Source organism: Microchirus variegatus (assembly GCF_963457635.1).
Source record: "Microchirus variegatus genome assembly, chromosome: 9".
Classification (NCBI taxonomy): Eukaryota; Metazoa; Chordata; class Actinopteri; order Pleuronectiformes; family Soleidae; genus Microchirus; species Microchirus variegatus.
Genome location: NC_139810.1, coordinates 14,862,092 through 14,881,887, shown reverse-complemented (window position 1 = coordinate 14,881,887; position 19,796 = coordinate 14,862,092).

The following is a 19,796-nucleotide window of genomic DNA, read 5'->3' as shown; positions in this document are numbered from 1 at the left end:
AATTTCCGCTCCATATATCGGTTATCGAGATCCTTGACTACTAATATACGGTATCGGTATGGGACCTGAAAAAAACGTATCGGGCTATCTGTCTTTTACGATCATTTATATTGGAAATAAGACCTTTACACTTACAACACACCCCTGATGCTGCAAATGCAAACAATTTCCACCACAATTTGAGATTGAAATTGAGGTATGGGTCATGTAATTCGTCTGCTCTCACCGTTTGTCTTGAAATAAGGTTGTTAAAAGATGAATGGAGTCCCAGAAACACAAGCTGAAGTCAACAACTGAGTTTAAATCCAGATGGAAACAATAACCTGCCAGTATAAACACACACACAAGAACAAACGTAAACACTCAGATGTTTTGCATAGTGTTGAATCCACACATGAGACTGACTATCTGAAACACCTCTACGGAGTGAATGTTAACTCGTGTTGTGTGACACTCTTCATGCACCTCCCTGTTTGCATCTTGGTTCACTCTGCAGGATTCTTAACCAACTTTTCTCTGTTTCTCAACATTTCCCAGCCTTGCCCAGGGTTTAATTTTTCTCCTTTCTACCTCATTTGTGATAATGATTTCAAAGAATCTTAGTTTCCACTCCTGGTAACTGAGAAAACATGAGCTTTGTTGAATGATTGAGGCAAGTATAAAACATTTCCAAAGCATTTGTATTCACATCCTCAAAACATGCTGTATGCTGTTTTTATTTACATCTGAGAATGATTGAGCTATTGAGTTAAATTCAGTTCATCCCCAAGACCTACTGCTCAAAGCATTTGTGCCCATGCGATCAGGCCCTAAACGTTTGGCTGTGAATGGAGCATAGTAGCATCCTTTTTCGTCGATTTCAAGTAAAGCCAAGGGGCATTACTGGAGAGGAGGAAATATAGGGCCTCAAGGATCATTTGCAGAGGTCGTACTCGTACCCCACCACCACCACTATGGAATTAGATTTGTCAATATTTTCAAACGACACTTTTTAAGAAGCACAAAGATATTGATTTAATCATTCAACAATATTATATTTTATACTTGTTCTTTGCACTTCTTCTGGGCCTTAGGAAGCTGGCTGCTGATTGCTCACAGGCTTAGAGTCGCTGTCCGTCTGGAACTCCTTCCCCAAGTTTTCCCCCATCAACATCTGACAATAATTGTAAATATCTAACGTTTGACTGAATATAAACGTGAGATACATGCAATTATTTTGGGAATGATTAAATCAATATTTTTTTTCCGCTTCTTAAAAAGTGTTGTCTGCTTTGTGAAAACTGTTGTTTGAAAATATTGACACAAGTCTAATTCCATACCTCCACTGTTGCCAAGGAGATTCCATGTGTGTTACATCCACTCTATGCGCCAGACAGATGCAGGGAATATAGACAAATATTATACATGGGTGTACGTCTATGGCTGTCGTTTTAAATGTGTATTGATTCACGCATTTAGAAAAGTTACTCTCATCAAGTGGTTATGATTTAAATAACTATGTTAATCTTCATCTTATTTTAATTTAAGTAATCTGACATTAGCAGGAGTTTAAATTATAAACTCTACTTAAAGTAAGACTGCAAACTGTGAAAGCGATAGATGTCTAGACTGTTGGGCAGTGACTCAGCAGTAAAAAGTATGGGGATTCTTGCACATTCTCCTCCAGTTTGTTTAAGGTTATTTTTACTTTTTTGTGATAAAAAAAAAAAGTAAACTTTGGTTTTGTCTTCAATGTGTGAATCTCAGAGCAGTGGCAGAAGCAGCCATGCAGTATGTGCACAGTATGACCTCTCAAACAAATACAGTCCTTTGTCTCAAGGTTACTTTACTGAATGTGTATACAGCAGGATATTTTTTATTCATGGATGCTTTGGAAACAAATATTTTATGAGGTAATGAAAATGAAACGAAAAAAAAAGATATATATAAAAAGTGGCCACGGTTGGTGTAGTGGTTAGCACTCTTGCCTTTGCAGCAAGTTCGAGCCCCGTTTGGAAAAACTTCGGAGCAAGGGCCTTTATGCAAGGAGTTTGCATGTTCTCCCCGTGTGGGTTGGGTTTTATCCGGGTTCTCTGGGTTCCTCCCACAGTCCAAAAACATTCAATATGGGGATTAGGTGAATTGGTCACTCTAAATTGACTGTAGGTGTGAGAGTGTGAGTGAATGGTTGTTTGTCTCTATATGAGGCCCTGCGATGGACTTATCGCCCAATGTCAGCTGAGATAGGGACAGTACCCCCGCGACCCTTTGGTGGAGGATAAATCGGTAGATGATGGATGGATGGATGGATATAAAACATTAATATAAACTAATAAGACACACATTTGTGAACTGAAGTTTGCATAACTGCTGTCGCCGACCAGAAATGCAATATTCCTGGTTCCTCCTTACCCTCACCCCTGTGATAATAGCTCCAATGAAACTGTCGACAACAATTTAATATTACACATTCAGTCTGTTTTATTTATTTTTTCACTTTTTTTGCGGCTGTTTGTGCTATTGGAAAAACTCAGGAAGCTGGCGAATCAGCGTCTTTGTCGCCAGAGAAGAGCAAGTTGGAAAAAGGCATGTACATAATTAACATATTTTGGCCCTTTTTTTGGATATTGAGCCAAAACTCAAACAGATGTTATTTTAAAATACATTTTATACTGTTCAAAGTTCACACGGAAATTCTTGTGTTGAATGTCCAACTATTAATACACTATTTTAACATGCAGTAATTTGTACATAACTGGCAGATATTGAATGTTACAGGACATTTTCTGCCCCTTTTATGTTTAAAATAAGCAAAAGAAGTCCAGGCAGACATTTTGAGGCTTAGGGTTAAGAAAGGTCAGTAGAACAAAAACAAAGAGGTCATTACTCACAGAATTATATGTGATGTGAGAGAGAATTCTAATCGTCAGTCATCTTTAGTCACCTCACATAGGTGTTCGATATAAACAGCCGTAACTTATGATAAAACACAAACGTATACATAGGCATATTTCAGCGTTCCTTCCCTAGAGACCAAGGTGCCAGGCATCTGGACCGGGAACGCCATTTAAAGGCTTACTTCACTATGTATCAGACCTGGCACGCTGCTCGCCGGAATCTGAGATTTACACTTCAGATGTCGGGCGTTGTCTCAGTTCTCCTCGGATCTGAGCTGTCTTCAAAAAATCTTTCAACTTAACTCATCACTGACTCCAGAGGTTCCATCATAGGTAATCTTGCCTTATAATCAAACATCTGCATGACATGTGAAATACAAAAAATGGAAATAGGAGGTCACAGGGAGATAAACTTAAAAACCTAGGGAAATAACTGATGTAGAAATGCAAGCATCCACCATGTCTGTTTCTGTTTCTGTGGATTGTCCAAAATCACAGCTGACAACAAATGAACATGGTTCAAGTCGCTGTAAAATGTCTATGGGCTGATGTGGGCTTTGTTTTCCATTCACAGAGCAGACACGTGACCGTCTTCAGATCTGTTGTTGTCGTTTTCTTTGTTGGTGGTGGTGTTGTCAGATGTGAAGGAAGATGAAAAAGGCCTTTTTCCCAACAGACTGCCTGAAGGAGGGAATAATTTTATCCACAACGATAAAAGAGTAGACGTTCATTGAAGTAAATGTTAGCATCTTATGTGGATCTTTTCAGTTTTTGACCACTGGAGAAAATGAATCTCACAGTTGTTGCCTGGAGGATATTTGTGTGATCACCAGTGAGTGGAGATGGCTAGATTTGAGGTGATGGGTCGAGGTCTTAGTGAAGCAGACAGCACTTTGGAACTATGTGTTGTTTCAGGCGCTGCCTCTTGCCTCACTGTGCACAGGCAAGTGGGTTAATGAGGGAACCCACTTTGCTGATGTGTTTCAAAGGATGGAATTAAAAATTTACTGAAAGCCCTTTCACACCAGCGGGAAACCATGGTGGATAAGCAAGAAGAACACCCCGTCCTGGTTAGAAGCTCTTGTAGAAAGTATTTGGATGTTCCCATGACAAGGAACAGAAGTACCATAGCACAGATGTTGTGATCAAAGTGGATTGTGTACTCTTCTTAAAAAATTGCCTTCTCAAAACTTTTAAGTGTGCGAAGTTGTAAAGCATCCACTGTCTTTCTAGTCGAGTTGCTCTGGGATATTTAATACTACAGTCAAGTATGTGCTTCTGCATATTACCAGTTACCAGCCCTTCTCTGCTTTAAAATTATGTTTTATGCGGGCACGTTAATTCACAGTTTCATCACTGTAGGAGGGGATCTTACAGGAAGTTATACTTTTGCACCAATGCATTGCCACGTCAAGAAATAAATCAAGGGGATGTTTAAGAGCAGATTAAATCCTAGATTTCAATCAGTAGTTGCATCTTTTGACTTTCACGTAGGACTCGATTTTATTGAGGGATGTTACTGCAGCGCTAATCTAATAAGAGCAGCATGATTGTGGCTAATTGAAAAGTAATGGCATTATTGATCATGTTCGCGTCATCTTGAGGAGCTTTATAATGGAATGTGTGTTTGTGAATTTTAATAACTTTGGCTCTTTAGAGATAGACTGCTCTGCTCGAATTGTGAATAAGGAGAAACACTAACAAGCAGACAAGATAAATGAAAGTCACACTGACACCTGAAAGTGGCAGAGAAGGTAAAAGTGAAGGGATTGGCATTTACATCGGAAGCACAGCAAGCTAAAATGTAGATTTCATGCATTAAGGCTGTCTGAAGTTGCTATGGGTATGATATGATTTGCTCCACCTCCTATTAATTGGACTAATTAGATATAAAGTATAAAACCACCTAAAACCTAAAAATATCACTATGCCCATATACAAGTTTTCACAGGTGCTTTTTATTATTTTATTTCAGCAGATTGAAGTAAATGTGATGATTTTCCATATTATTTATGAGTCTTAAATATTCTAATCAAATGGTGAACACAAAGCACCATCCAATGTTTTCCAATGTTTTCCAATGTTTTACCTTCTGAAGTACAAGTGTATGTGCTTCGCCAAGCAGATCATTAAGAATTAAGAATATGCGCGTCTTTGACTTGTTTGTGCATGAGCAGATCTGCAAGGGAGGATCAATGAGGCCTTACTATCTGAAGACACAGATTAACTCTTACTTAATTGTGTGGAGTTGATGGGGCCATTTTTCAATCCACATAGAAACCACTGTCAAATTAATCCACACAAAGCTGATGGAGCCTATTAGCTCCACATTACTCTTTTCTGCACAGTACATCATTTTATTTTTTTATTTTTTTTCGTTTTCATGCCTGTGATGACATTCTCTCATGCTGCACACTGAGTGACACATTTTAGTCATGAAACGGCTTCATGCAGCATCACTATATGGCTGAAAAATATCAATAAGTGCCCACCAAAGGTTTCTGAGGTGGATTCTACTGCTGAACATAAACCTGGGCCTTTAGTAGGAATTGACCATCATATTTTAACCCCATAACACCTCAGTGTCTTTTGCTTATTTTAACCATAAATGGACCAGAGAAAGTGCTTTTGCCCATTTATCCAGAATAACTTCCAATATCTGGCAGTTATTTACAATTTGCTGCATGTTAGCATATTAACAATTTGAAATGAAGAAGAACATTTGTTAAAAAAAAGTAAAAAAAAAGAGTCTTTGTTTGTTGAAACTTCATGTACAGGTGACATATATACGCTTGCCACCTTCCTGCATCAGCAAGAGTTACATCACCGTAACAACCACATTTTGGCTTTGACGTGCAACTTCTCAGCTTTCAGAAACCGAAAAATGTTTCCAATAGCACAAACCTTCGCATAGTTACGGTAATGCTAAGTGCACTGCGATACGCTCGGTCTTCAAGGGTTAATCACAATCATGATTTTGGCTTTTTGTGAAAGTGATCGTGAGATATTGAAAACGTGTGCTCAGCCAACAGCGATCTGCCTGACTATGTGTGCCTACATGTGCCAATCACAGCTGCTGCTGTTTCCTTCACCTTGTGGTTCCAACTAAGTTCATTGGCTGACATGTATTACACACACACACCTCACCAAAGTACACACAGTGTGTGTTTGTCTGTGTGAGAGTAGGTAGGGGCGGGGCCAGAAAAACTAAATCAGAGACCACATACAGTTTTGGTAATTACTCAACAAAAAACTCTTTATGTTTTTCAGCAGTGGAGGACGATGTTTCATTTGAGAAAACATTAAAACCTGTCAGTCTTCAGAAGAGCACAAAAGATTGCTTGATTACATTTTGTGTGTTGTGTGGTGCTAGCAGTTCTTCTAAATAAATGAGACCTCCATGATTGACCAACAATACCACATTATTAAAGGGTCCGTACACAATCACAAATAGAAATGTTCCTCGAGGATTCAATTTAAATCTTTATCTGTGTTATGCAGTTCACAGATGCATTTACAAAAAAAACATCCTTTTATAGATTAAATCCTTGAGAGATGAAGGTATGTTTTTTTTTTTTTTTTTTTTTTCAAGGCTGGTCATAACATGTTTCTTATGACTTGCATCTGGGTGACCGGTCATTGTGGGTTACCTGTGGTAAATGAGCTATGCATTTGGCATTTCCCATTAATTGATTTTCATTTTTCTGGCTCACCACACTGAGGTGGGAGTCTTAGGAATGCCATTAGGAACTCAATATGCAGGTGTCCTTGGTGTCAATGAAGTGATGCAAAATAATTATATTCTGGACGTCTTGTACTTTGTTCCACAGGCTTGAACTCAATCACTTGCCCGTTTCTCTGAAAGGAGTCAATAAAGGTGATCATATGAAAGGTCAGGATGACCAGGGTTTTTTTTTGTCCACATACTTTTACAGTTACCGCAGTATCTCCTGATCCCTGTGGAACACACTTTGACAGATTGAGCCTTTTGACCTTGTATTCATTTCAAAGAACCCATCTCCTATAGAGAAAGAAACCAACGTAGCTCATAGATCAATCTGTCATAGTTTTATCCTGAATCAATATCTGACTGAAAAACAGACATATTTCACCACTTGATGAAGGCTTCTTGGAACGAGTCAGGAGGTCATTCATATTGTTAGCTTGATTAAGTTTTTTTTTTTTTTTTTTTGGAGCCAAATGTGGTAATTTAATATCTAACCATGTACCCGTTTAGCTTTGGGTGCAGTGCACTTGAGACTTCAATAATTCAGTTTGTTAAGGCTCTTATTAGAATCTCCATCAAATATGTATTTCTTTTTGGAGCTTCTCAGTCGTCTCCCTTTTATCATAACCATATGGGGAGTACCACTCACTGACAGCCTCTTGGGATGCTTGGTGCCAACAAGCCAAGCATTTTCGCTAATTGTTTATGAATATAAATCTCACAATCAGAATTCATTCATTCATTTTCTATCACTTTTATCCTCCACTGGTGCCAATCCCAGCTGGCATACTGTTGGGCAAAAGGTGGGGTTCAACCTGGACAGGTTGCCAGTCCATCACAGGGACACTATCGGAATGATTTCTTGAATTAAAAAGATTTGCCTCACTGGACACAGGTTTACATTTGAAATAATGTGAATCATACAGTGATGCATGGATTTAAATAATGAGCAAAATAGTTAAGAGTCAACTTTGTAGTAGAGGAGATTTTGGTTTTGCAGAGAGCATAAGGTGCCGTTTCACTTACATCAGCTGCTTACTGGAGCAGTAGAGCTTGTGTGGTCTCTCCAGGGAAGAGGCTTAAATGGGATCACTTGAACTCACAACGTTGTTGAGTGGAGGGAGCCAGTGGGCCTCTTGTGTGGCTTACAACAAAAACCAAACTGTAAGCTGAAAGTTTTCTTGTCACAAATCAAGGAGCTGTATTTGCCTATTTTCAACAAAATGGCACACGTATTCTTGATCATTCAAGGGTGAGAACAAAAAGTGAGATGCAATCACGCAGATGCATCAGACTGCTGGTTTGTATAGCACAGTACAGAGTTAATGTAGATGTATGTCTGGGTTGTGAAAAAACAGTTTAATATCATGATCTAAATTTCTTAAATAGCAGTTTATTCAAGATTCACTGTACATGCGTGACAAGCGTCCAGTATAACTAAATAAAATTACAATTAACTTTGTGGACATCCACTCACCATCTATGTTGCTGACAATTGATATGTGTGTGGTTACAACCCCACTTAAGGAATATGTTAGTACGAGGAAGCGATGTGACATTTTTGTAATTGATTAAATAACTTTCCTCAGTAATTAGCTCAGTTTAATCCTTTGCTTAATTTGATAAGCTGAATAACATAGTGTTGTGAAATAATCCCTGTCTGCACAGAGCGATGTTGCACCACTCCGTCGCAATCTTTCAGTTGTTCCTCAGTGAGAGAAATAGGTCTACCGCCCCCACCATTTCCTATGATGCATTAAAGTTATTGAAAGCATCAGATGTGGTGTTTTTAGCTGGTTGACGACATGTACAGTATACACACTATTACATAATCAGTGTTGTCAGTTATGATTTGTTCAACCAAAAGGTCACAACGGCTTTAATTTTCTTCTTCTTCATCCTGAAAATTTTATTTAGATTAAGGAAGTCTTCAAGTCCTGTTCAGTTTCATATTTTCTTTGTGGTAAAAGATTCAAGACTTTCTGAGGTTATCTTTTAATGCAGGCAGTGAACACTGGGAACACTTTTTTTCAGACAGATGCAGGGATTAAAACCCTCAATGCCTTTACACAATAAGGACTAAAATGCACTAAAATGCTGATGTTTTTCTCAGAAGGCCTTCAGCTTTATGGTAATGCAACCAGCAAGTTAATTAGGTCTTCCTTTTAATACAAATGGAAACTATCAATAAAAAACAATCAGACCACCTCTTTGCTTTCTGTGGAATAATTTAAGCAGCTAAAATTGACTTGTTACAACAGGATTGCGGATGATTTATGTATAACAGTTCTGTCTCTTATGCACTTTACTCGACCCTGTATTGTTCTTCCTGTTATTTCTGTTTTGCATTTTAGGCAATTTTATGTAACATTGGATTTAACTTTTAACTTTTTATTGCACTCTGCACTTCATTATAACTTTGTCTGTATTAAAGCATTTCCCTTCCCTTAGTGATACAGTGAAGAATATGTGGAAAGATCTGATTTGTCATTGCCTTTACATGGCAATTCTGTAAGAATATTGAATTGTCCCAATAGGTAATAGAAATAGAAAAAATACAAAAGTATTAATTTGCCTGCATGCATTTCTGCAATAAAATGACCAAAAATGTAACATATGCTATTTTCCACAATAGAGTACTTTCATTTGCCAAAATATTTCTAACATTTGTATTTCCAATCCATAGAAATCCATATTTCTGTTGGATGTAACAGAACATTTCAGTCTTTGCCATTTACTGACTTCATCTGCTTTGTGGAGCTGCTGTTTTACACATAGTTTGTTTTTAATAACCTACTTTTAAATACTCTTGATGCTCCTCTGTGCTCAATAAAATGCTAGGACTTTATATATTTAGTTATAATTTTACAGGTGTTTGGGTACCGGATGTGACAGTCATTTATGGTTCAGCAAAGCAACAGTAAGAGTCGTTGCTGCACCATTGGTAACAGCTTTTTCACTTTTTGGAAAACGGGATTATTGTGTGGCATAAGCAACTTAAAAAAGCCACTTTGGAAAAAAGATTGAAAGGATCAGCCACTTAATCAGGAAGTGAGCTAAACCTCCTGAGAGAAATCACATTTTGTGTGTTTAATAAAAGCCGTGAAAACATACAAACTGTCGTCTGAAGCCACAGAGTTAATCTCTAGATCCCTTTACTGTTGATAATCATCAAAGAGCTCTTCCTTCTTGGGCATGAACCAATAAAGTCCCTATAGAAGTCGGACATGTTTTTACTTGGACTGAGCAATTGGTGGATTTAACCACGCCATCTGGGCAGTATATGTAAACCACTGAATGCATCAGACTTCCCACCAGCCACAACGGCCTCCCCGCAGCTTTCAGAGTGACCCTGAACTCCGACAATTACTCTCTTCTGATGCGCCTCACATCACAAATGTATGTAACCACTGAGTGGTGGGCATCATGGAGCATCACATTGAGAAACATAAGCCAGGACAATTATCTCTGTATGGTTTCCATTGCAAATGGGCCAATTACCAACACTGCCACCTGTAAGAATATGAAGGACCCCACCATAGTTGCTCTGAAAACCTTTCATGTGACTGCACTTTGATTTAGGTTGAATTGGTTTTGATTTTACAAGATGTAGCTGCTACTTTGTACATAAAAATCCGAGCACATCAAAAAAATTGTATGACTGAAACATTCCACTAATACATACTGAATAAATGCTGTGTTTGTAGGTTAACTGCTGCTGCAGGCAGTGGTTTGCAGAGTGACTCCCCTGACACTGTCAAGTGAAATCAAATCCTCACTTTTGTCATATCGGAGCAGACGGCATTAACTGGCTGCTACTGTGCTAATCGCTATTCAACACCAGCCTGTCATAATTTAACAAAGAGACATATTGGTCTCCCGTCGGCTGCAACATGAGCAAATCTTTGACCTCTGTTATGTCAATTCAGCAATGTGTCTTGTCATGGCTTGCCATTCAGAATACTTCACTTACACAGTTGCTGGACCCCTCGTGCCTTACTGCTGTGATATAAGCGCAGCAGATCTCACCTGGGAGCAGTTGTGTAGGGAAGGAATGAGGCAAAGAGGAAGTATTGATCGTAATAAGGCTGGCAAATGACCTCTGGAGTATTTTTAGAGTGGAGCCATGGCTGGGGAGGAAGCGGGACCATTTCAATGAATCAGGAAGGAGTCAGTCATGTCTTTCCCACCCCCACTGTGATGTTGAAAGAGTATGCAAAATCCTCCTGTGAGGGTTGTTTAATTATTCAGCCCCTTTCGACTCAATGTAGCCCCCTATGATTCCTTGTCCCCTGTGCCCTCTACAAGAAAACACCACTGAGTGATTGAATTGTTTGCAGAGAACAATCCCTACCATCTTTAACTTAAAAGCCACTTGGTCATAAATCAAAGCAAACATTTCTGCTGTGTGAATGATTAATGCATTTAATATCCTTATGTAAATTGCGGCCTCCCTGGTGCAGCACATGCACATATGAGGAGACATGCAGAAACTAAGGTATGGAGCATAGGCTTGAATGAGAAACTGTATGTAATGATTTATCAAAAAGTGTTTTTGTTCATCTGCTCACACATTGTTCCCATAACACTGTGTAATTTCCCCATTCCCCATGAATTGGTTAAGTTATTGAGCCCTTTGTACTTAAGTATAAATATTTGAGGATGAGAACCAGAAATCTATCAATTTTTTAGTGGAGGAAATGTTTAAAAGCCTCGACATTTTTCAAATTTTCTGCCAGAGTGCTTCACTGTCTCACTCCAAATACAGGAAAACTCTTACTAAAGGGGATGAGGGGGTCATGTAACTCTAGGTCTTGGCCTAACATAAAAATTGAGCATTTTGGCTTAAATAATTTGAACCTAATGACGCCTGAAATCCCTGTTGGAGTCTTTTCAGAACATAAACATATAATATAGTTGGTCTTTTGCAGTCAGTCCTTTGCAGAGGGGGCACATTTAATTTTCCTCCATTTGTGATGTGTGCATTTGCACATTTGTAAGCTCTGCATCTCTTTACAGCTAATTCCTTCAGATGAAAATGGCTTTGCCTTCCCTCTCAACAGGGTTCATCCACCCTCCAATCCAACTATACATTACTTTGATTACGACAATAGACAAATCGTCCATAACATGTTAGAACCCTATATTGGAACTTCACTTTGGAGACGCAAGCTGAAGCTCCGAGGTCTCAGTTCTGCGGCCTTGTAAATTGGTGTTTCATTATAGTTTCCTTATACTGCTGGAGACATGCAATCAGGAAACTATATTGGTGGTCACTACTGGTGTGTAAAAAGGATGGGTTATTTGAGAAAAACCTTTATTATGTATTTACTTGCACAACCCTGTCATTTAAAATAATTTAAACCATTATGATTGGGATGTACGAAGGAGAGGTATGAAACCCGTTGGGGCTTATATGAAAACCTCTCCCATGAAGACATAAATCAAAGACCACATTTGCAAAAAAAGTAGGAAAAAGAAGCAATCAACCGAGTGGTTATACAGTGACTATGAGAAAAAAACAAAAAACATACATGAATGTATAATGTAAGGCAATAAAGATACATGCATAATTGAAGAAGAGAGAAGACTAAGACAATAAATAAACAACATAACATGGATGACTTATTAAGTTTGATGTCTTTGTAGAGCCTTTTTAAATTATTTTAATTTAATTTTTAGCTGATTCCAGAGACGGGGACCTTGATAACGTATTCCAAATTGCCCAGGAGCAGTTCTAAAGAAGTGTGTTGAGTAGTGTGGAGATCGCAAGACTTGATTGTTGGAGACAAATATATGACAGAAACTTGGAGGTAAAAGATTAATTATTTGCTGGAACACAAATAAGCAGATCTGATACACAGTTATATCGTTAACCTTCAAAATTGCACGTTTTTGAAGAAGAGGGTGGTTTGATCTGTAAGTGCTTGCCCATACAAGACTGCAATAGGAAAGAAAAGGATATATTAAAGTATAATAGTGTAATAATATATTCAAGTATAATAGATTGATATAATTTCATGACTATGTTATCCATTTCCGTGTGTGTACATATGTGGAGATTTTTATTCAAAGAAAGTCACATTCGACACAGCAGTCGCTGTAAATTATGTTGTTAATAAGTTCCACAGCTTCATAAGACTCACCCAGAGCCATTACACAATGACATTATTTGGATGCTGTGTCACAGGATTTTTTGTGTGTGTGTTTCTTGTAATGACTATGGGCAATGCTACATTTATTTAAAGCCTGTGGAAACATGGCTTGTAATATTAAAAATGCTTATATTATATCAATATGTTGATATGCTTATGCTATAATCATAAATATTAAAAAACCTGGTTTGAAAACGGCTCATTATGCTGTTTAGACTGGTTTAGACCACTGGTCAGGACAGTGTGAGCGTGGCAGATAACGCTCAAAGAGGCAGATTGAGCAGGAGGTTTTGTTAACCGCCACTGGGGGTGGGGTGACACAACTGATCTGAATGATTTATGATTGGTTTGGATTTATTGCGTAATAAATCCCAGAAATAACTCCGCCCAATTGAAACCCAAATTTCAACAGTTAAAAGGACGAATATTTCGAATTTGGATGAAAACCGATTTCTAATATTTTTACATGTTAAATATTATGTATATAAGACGCTTAATTACATTGTTGGAAGACTTTTGTGGATTTGGGTTTCCAAAGGCTTTAAGGGGTAAAAGCATATCCAACCAACAGCCCAAAAAAACCCACAAACACAATAGATATTATAATTATTACGTGCACAGCCAAAGAGGGATGTTGCTCAGGCAACTGTTAATCAGATGTCTGTCATATGTTGCACTTTGTTTGTTGGTATAATCCATACACAACTCTGTTAGCACTTTATTCACTTTGACATGCCTTCAACAAAACACATAATAATTAGAATTATATAAACATGTTTTGTTGTGATATCTGTCTAGGGGGATTATTATTATTTTTCTTGTATAACTCTTTGAGTAATACATGTGTTGCAAACTATGAGTGCCTTGAGTAAAGAGATCCTCTTTCTCTGTTGACAAAGAGTCTGCGTTTTTGTGGAGATGTGACATCATCATCACACCGAGTCTCTGTAAATCAAAAGTCAAGCTCAGGCTCTGTTTATTTTGACTTCACCGCATGTATGATCAGGGCTTAACAGGAGTATTTACATCTTAACTGTGTTGTTTGTTGATCATCCGACATCTCCCCTCCACTTGCAATTTGTGTTCATGCAATCACTGCCAGAAGTGATTAGACATGAATAATGCATTTCATTTTTAAAATTCAGCACTCGGGGGTTGATTTGCACAGTTATTTTTTATTTTTTTTCATCTCTGTTCACTTATCCCTGATACTCTGCCTCCACCCACTACCACCAGCAATTCTGCATGTGCTCAATAATTCAAATGGCACAATAATCAAATGCAGAGGATCCCCACCCTTTGTATTCACCCGGCTTTAACTGCTGTCTTGTTTTCCTTGCGAATGAGGAGGAGGAAACTTCTGTGGGAAGTCTCTGTCTCAGGTAGATGACAGCGGCACAGAGATGCAAAGAAGAAAAGACGAGGGACTCTGGTGAGACACCCCTTGCATTCAGTGCTTTGGTTAATAAAGCCTGCTTAAACTCCTTAATTATATTATGTAAGCTGAGAGATCAAGAACACACTGAAAGGCTTTAAGCCCTGTGCTAAGTGTGGATCTCTGACCCACGTCTTCAAAAGCTCCTTTTGTACCGCCACACTCCTATTCCACACTGATTTTACGTGATGTCGACAATTAAGACCTGTTTGAACTCCACTCTTCTGATTTGAAATCACAAAAAGGTCTTCCTGACAACAAAGTGTTATTTATAATATAAGTGACATCCGTTTGTTGCATAAATTGTGAGTCTGTTTTTGCTTGACACACTTTGCAGCTTTGGATGGCTGCATTTTGCACACATTTATTCATAAAACATGTGCTGGAACCTTCAAGTGGCACAACTCTCCTCCTTATCAGCATAATGCTGAAACACTCTGAAAATTGAGTATTTTCAGCATCCAGAGGAGAAAAAGACACTGATAATATACAAGAGTAGATGTTTTGCTATGATGGAAGATTCTGGAATGGCCACAAACGGCTATTTGGCCACAACTCTTGCTTATTTCATACTGAAACACTGCACATGCCTTTTATTATGCAGTGTTTTTGTCTAGGGCTGAACAATTAATTGAAATTACATCGATTACATACGGCCTACTGCAATTTTCAAATCGCAGGAGGCACGATATAGCCATTACTGTCTTGATCTATACACAGCTTACTCTACAGACTGAGGAGAACATGTTTGTTTCTTACAGATCAGCACAAATATCAGACAATAATCCTTTTAAATGCGTTTTTTTTTTAAATAAAAAATCAACAATCACCATCACAATTACAATTCCTGTCAAAATGATTGAAATTGGATATTTATTCAAAATCGTTCAGCTTTATTTATATCCCTTAATAACAAATGAAATACCATAACTGCATGTGACTTTGTGTCTGGCCTCTTCAGGTTTAACTGATGTGTGAATGCAACAGGTGAAAGAACTGAATGAAAATGTGTTTGAAAGGGACAACAGTGAGGATGATCGTGGCACAGTTCCCCATCGAGTGACAGCAGAGCTCAGAACAATTAGTTTTCCCACTGAAGGCATATGGCTCACATGATTAAAAAACTCAATATTAAACCAAGGACTCGTGGAGAGGCAAAATTATTAGGGGGAATGAGAGCTGTATTGACTGCTGAGCCATTAAAGAGATTGTGTCGACTCTCTGCTCATTGCTGTGAAAATTGGAACTATTTAGCATGTCCATATGTTGCTTATGATCGCTCACTGATCAATATTTCCATCCGACTGTGATATTGAACACTGAATACTTGGCCATAATCAAACCCTTCAGATGTCGCAGCCCAAACACAATGCCCCATAATATTTGTATTTGTTTGGGTGCATCGGGTGGATTACTGCTTTTTTTTCTTTGACTTAACTGTGACTACATGGCAAACATTTGATCAAAGGAACAGTGCATATTAGCCATTTTCTGATGTGGAACTTAAAATAACAACCAGAAATGGTTGATATGGGAGACAGGTCTTACAAGTTGACTGCACAGTAATTACATCTCTCGAGGATCCAGAAGAGGAAAGTTTTGTTGTTTTTTTTCCAAAAAGAGGAGGAGAAGCTGGGGAGTCGGGAGATGCTCTGCAGGCGTCGTCATGCTCTCCTCCCTCTTGAAACAAAATATGAATCCTAATATCTCATCAACAAACAGATGGGAAACACTAGAGACATTTTTTGTACATTCATCCAGTATTCCTTATGTTCCTAATTTTCTTCTTCTTTGACTATGAAATTAAATGATTTGTTGAGGCATATGGAAAATGACACCCAACCTTCTTTTTAAGACGGAAAAATTATTGGACATATTTACCGCTTTTCCCTTGATGTTTTAGGAGAGATTTCAGCCACAGTGATGGAGGTTGCCTAGTGTTTTACTCAAATCAGTAAGCGATAACATGATGCAAGGATAGGCCAACTGTCAGGAGAAGACAAACTGATTTTTCCTGTTGAAATACTTAAATGTATTTCTGTCATAAAGGGATTCATGTTCAGTGTCAGCCATGTGCACAGAACTAAAGCCTCATTTTGAATTTCTTTTGACTTTGCATTTTGTATCGACCTCTTATCTCATACATCATAGAACATGACCTTTTACCACAGTAATCATCTTCGCACGCACACACGCACGCACATGCACGCACGCACGCACGCACACACACAATCAACAGTTAAATCTTATCTCTCCTCAGACATGCTGCTGTCATTGTTAAGATGATTGGCTGTTTGATGCAACCATGTTGACTTCTGTCAGGTTCACAGGAGCAACAGGAAATCAAATAAAAAAAACCAAAAACAAGTGTAAAGGAAAAGCTACAGGCAAAACAAGTTCGATCATTAAGAGTTATAACTAACCTGACCACCACATGCTGTGTTTTATGCCTCATAGTCCTCTGGTGTAGTGCACCGGTGGCTAATTGATGTTAGAGATGCACCAAGAATTTTGCCCCTGAAAGATTTTTAACACCAAAACAACATGACCGACAAGATGTTGTGATGACGTATGCAAAAAATGCGGCCAGCAGGCGGCTGACTGATTATGAACTCCCCAAGACATTCACTTCACATTCTCCCTCTTCTCGCCCTCTTTGAGCATTTAACTAAAGATATGGGCTCATCTGACGTTATTCCCTTAATTGCAGCACTAAGAAGCCTTCTACACAAAGAGCTGGAGATGGCCCATGGCGTGAAAACAATGACAAGTGCACTCTTAAGAGTCTGTCAACACATTTTACAAAGATCTACTTGGATCCCCTGCACTTCATCACCACTTTACTCTATCCTCGTCACAAAGATCACTACTTGGATGTGGTGATAAAGCAATGAGTAGAGAAATGATCAAGGCTGAGTTACGGAGAGCCCACCTGGACACGGAGAAGTGCAGGAGCGGTGTGCATAAAAAAAAGGCTTGACTGTTTGAACCAAATAAGGGGCATGCACCCTTGTTGTCTGAAAGGTTCTGTGAGATCCTCCTAAACATTTTTCATAGATTCTTAATATTCATGGTTCAAAGAATAAATCAATCTATACAATTTCAATACCTTAACTTTAGTGAGGTAAGTACACACAGTCCCAGCCATAACAACAAAATTACATTAAAATGGACATATTATACCCAATTTTATTTATTAAGTTAACCTAGTTCCCTGTTGTCTGAATGAAAATGTCTGTGACATGCTTTGGTCAAAATACGTTCAGGATGAAGCACCACAGCAGTTCAATCACCCTGCCAAAACAGCCCTGTTCAGAACGCTCTGTTTTGAGTGCCTGTCTAACAGGAAACTACGTCAGTATCAGTGAGGCCCCGACAGCTAACCGCAGTTAGCATTTGGAAAAGCCATCATTTGTAGACTCTAGCCCGGACATTGCCATCATATATAAAATGTATCCACTGGACACGTAAGGCTGGAAGTTTGTGTAGAACTCTGCACTGTGCACCCAAGAACAGGACTCTTCGCAGACTTCCACTCTTCCGGATACTAAGGCCCTCGCCTGCACGCTCATGCTTTTTAGGGACAATGCAGAGCTCTTCGAGACAACAATTCCAGGAATGTCTCATTGTGACTTCACAATGAGTGAGGAAGTCAACATCACATGTTTTATCTCCTGTGCTTAGACTGAGGCGGACCAAAAAAAAACCCAAGAGTAATTTTTGTCACACTTTGCCTACTCATAGGGCCTCCAGAGGGCCCAAATACTAGTGATTTAGCACAATGTCTCCTTTAAAAATTTTTTTTTTTTAAATGGTTCAGCATTGGCATAATCATGTCTTTCTGATGTTTCGTTTTTTCCTGATTTTCAATTTCAGCCAACAATTTTAATTTCGGTGCATCCCCAACACGGTGTATGATTTTAAACCGGAATCAGACACTAAGATTTAAAATCTTATCTGAACTTGTATTTTTGATTTATTTTCATGCAACTGTAACTATACCAGAGTTGTAACTTTCTACTGGCCTTGGCTCGTGGCCCAGCGTTGGTGATAAACCTTTTACCTAATTTGCATTTTAATAGGAAAAACACTGTCCAAAACATTTTGCCGATTGCTTTCTGACAGCATTTGTGATTTGCTGTGATGAACTGCTTTTGAAATGTTGATTCATGTGCGTTATGATCCCTGCGTCTCTCCTGTCGTTTTATGATCAGCTGTTTGATTGTAAAGTAAGACCCTTTCCTTTTTTCCCTCCCGTTTGCCTGGTATGCAGTGTTACACTCACAGTGTAGAGACAGGTAATTTTTTTTTGTTTTACCCTCTCTGGCTGCTGAAGTGGAACATTTCATTTCATCAAATAAACTGGCAGTTATTGTGGGAAATCAACCCTTAAATAGTTTTGATTTAAACTGAAGGCTTCAGTTGGGCCCACATCACTGTGGCCATTATCACTGGCCTTGAAATGGTAATTGGTCTTGTTAATGTATATTTACAGTAGTGATTGATGTAACGTGAACACACTCATTACAAGCCATAGATCGACGACATTTATTCAACATGACAATTGCATTGATGAAGGCATGCTTGAATGCATATTTGAGTTTGCATGTCTTTTCAGATAATGTTCATGAGGTTGTGGTATCTCTCTGTCTCTCTCTCTGTTGCTCGTTGTGGATGCTTTAATGGGGTTGTCCATGGTTACATTTTGATTTAAACTAAATGTGACATGAATTATTATTTTCATAAAAAGCATCAAACACTGAATATTAACCCTTAGAACACAGAGCATTGTGGCTGCTTTTTTCCCCATTACTATGTTTAAACAAACATAATGTGCAATGTAGAGTGTCATTTTTTCAATGTGATGAAACAAAAAATACTATAACTATAGTATAACTAGAACTATATTATTACTTGAGCTAAAAGTAAATCCAAAATCAGATTGAATTTGGAAATACGTCACAGGTCAAAGTTCACTTGGCTCATTTTAAGAACAAAAAGAAAAGACAAATGCTCTCTTTTGTAACTTCTGCACAATTATCGCTACTTTATATCACTCCTAAATGTGCAATATTTCCCTAAAATAATATAATAAAGCCTGAATATGTGACCTATAAACACACACCCCCAGGATATCCATATAAGGAGTTGTGTATTATTCCTATGGGTGCACAGATATGTGCCACGTGTGCACCAAGGGTTAAAATGTAGAATAAATGGTTATCTTAACCTTTCTCCGACAAATGAAAAAACAAATCCGTTAAAATGTCTCAAAATCTATAATACCCCTCAACTGATCTTTACTGCTCAACTAATATTTATTTATTGATTGCTTTGTTTGTTCAGTTGTAGCTATGAGCTTATTCTCATTTGCTGTCCCTGGGCAGGAAGAACAGCATCTCTACTCTCCGAGAGATGTCAACCACAAAACAACTTATCACGACATGAAAAAAGCAATGCAAGTTCCTCGCATTAAGACATGATCAGAAACCATGATGACAACACAAACACAGCGTCACAATAAGAAGAAGACAAGATCGGGATGATTTCATCTGAGATTCCAAAGCGGCATTCAGCCATATTCTCTTTAAAAGGTAAAAGGA